At 43.2% G+C, this 2,259-nt stretch overlaps 1 long non-coding RNA gene across 1 annotated transcript in view; it reads left to right on the plus strand.

The window, feature by feature from the left end:
• Positions 1-1,078: 1,078 nt before the first annotated feature.
• Positions 1,079-2,259, plus strand: part of LOC119472962 — a 7,788-nt gene continuing 6,607 nt past the window's right edge. The window contains exon 1 of the long non-coding RNA XR_005202128.1: positions 1,079-1,381. This is a non-coding gene — a long non-coding RNA (uncharacterized LOC119472962). The remainder of the gene's footprint in view (positions 1,382-2,259) is intronic.

Genomic DNA, 2,259 nt, shown 5'->3' on the forward strand with positions numbered 1-2,259 from the left:
AAACCAAATGGATTATTTCCTTCTTTTTCTGAGTGCCATTTCTCCTGAGTTTCTACCATAATTTTTGCAGTCACACAAGCTTGAAAAATCAGAGGCATCTTTGTCGTCTCTTATGGCTCTCACATCCAATCAGTTGCCCAGTCCTAGTTAGTCTGTCTCTGAAATGTCTCCCCCTAAAAAGATCTGTAGGTAGTTTGAGTCTTTTTAGCACTCATTGGATCAACTGTAGTTGATTTCCTAAGTGGTTTCCTTGTCTCCAGCTGTCAACCCACTTTGGATGCTCCTAACTCTGCACATAGGCAGAGAAAGAACTTCCTCATGCAGCGGTTTTCAAATTGAGCCCGAGGAGCCCTAGGGTTTCCCCGCCATGTGTTAAGGCCTTTTCAATAGGCCAGGGACCAGGGCTGAGGTCTGCAGGAGTCTTTTGGGGCCCTCACTGCAATTTAACCAGTTCCAATTTCTAATTTTTTTGAGATCTGAAAAATAAAAAGACTTAAAAGGCCATAAAGGAACAACTCTACTTTAAAAAAAATCTCTTTCAGGACTTTGATGTGAGATTCCATGTAAGAAATGTGTTGCTAAGGATTTTGAAAACTGTTGTCCAAAACACAAGACCCTACTGAAGGAGCTCTGAGATAAAGTCTTTGTCTTGACTTGAAAGCTCTCCAGGCAGGGTTTGGGGAGCCATTTACTCATGGGAAAGTTACCTCCTTCGTTCTCAAAGACTCAAAGACTAATGGGGCCTGGGACATTTGGGTTTCTTACAAACCAGGGGTAGGGGATAGTCAAGAGTGAGGAGACTCAAAGGGATGATTGGGTAAGTTGGCTCATGCTCCAGGGTTTGTTATCAAATCACTGGAAAGGTAAAACTGGAAATGGTTTGAGCTGAAACTGAAATCTAACAGGAGAACCATCAAGACACCCCCACAGCACACCAGCAAAGGGCATTTCTCCCTCTGCAGCTGGTAGGGTGATGTGTACCTTTGGCAGTCTACAGAGGGAGATGATTCCCAGGGAATTCTTGTCTCATTTGTGCCTTACAAGCAGAACCAGAGGACAAAAACTCAACTCAAAGAGAACATAAGAAGTGCAGCATTTGGGGTCCAGCTTTCTTTCTGGTCTCTGAAATGGAGTGTGTAAGGTTTTTCAAAGCTGGACTCAGGTATGCTCTGCCTCCAGCCTCAGCTTAAGAGTCAGCTCTGCCTTTCCAAAAGGAGCAACTGATCCCTTGAGAAAGTTGTGGCCTTTGTTTGGGAGTGTTTTCTGATTTTGGCTGTCATGCCCAAGACCAACACTGAGGCTGGGTGAATACTTGGAACAAATGAGCCGTTACATGTGAAAGGAAATCTAACTGCATCCTTTATGCAGGGATTCAAAACAGGTCAGTGTGATGGCAAAGCATATGTTCTTGCCACCGTAGCATGCCATGGAGTTAATTTAGACACTGAATTGCTGTATGAGTGTTCAGTATTGTTATTATTATTATTTTCTTAGTGTTTGAGAGGGCATAAAACTATGGTTCTCAGAGAAGAATGAGGCTGTATTTTAAAAATGATTTTACGATGCCTTCTCCAAAACAGATTTAAACTGGTTCAGAATAAAAGACATAGAGCTAATAATACTGTAAACCATTAACCCAAGAGTGAGATGACAAGAGCTAAGTCATAAAAGGCAGCTAGGAAGTATTTATAAATCAGAAAATGTAGGCTTGTCCTGACTTCTAAGAGTCCATTCTGAGTATCTTTTCCAAAGTCTGTTGTTCAGCAATAGAACATCGGAAGTGGCAATGGTGGGGCCATTTACACCATGGAAACTGGGAAATGTTTCAGACTGGGAGTTTTTTTCTCCCGGTGAGCTGGTTGTTAGACATTTGTCAGCACATCATTTGACTAACAAACGCTGCTACAAGCTAGTATGATGTGCTTTTGGCATTTGGCTCTGCTGTCCAAGGGGTGCTGGCTCCCAACTACCTGTATTCAAGGGAAATGGGTTCCACTGTGGTTGCTGGTGGCAGTGGTGATGGTATCACCCAACTGGGTGAGAAGCTAAGACGAAAAGCATTGTTTCAGAGACTCTTTGCTTCCAAGGAACAAAATCCATTCAAGTTAGTCTAAGCAAAAAGAGAAGGCTGGGCATGGTGGCTCACGCCTGTAATCCCAGCACTTTGGGAGGAGGGGTTGGACGGATTGCCTGAAGTCAGGAGTTTGAGACCAACCTGGCCAACATGGTGAAATCCCATCTCTACTAAAAATACAAAAA

The sequence above is a fragment of the Cebus imitator genome, unplaced genomic scaffold (assembly GCF_001604975.1).
Source record: "Cebus imitator isolate Cc_AM_T3 unplaced genomic scaffold, Cebus_imitator-1.0 Scaffold125, whole genome shotgun sequence".
NCBI classification, from domain to species: Eukaryota; Metazoa; Chordata; class Mammalia; order Primates; family Cebidae; genus Cebus; species Cebus imitator.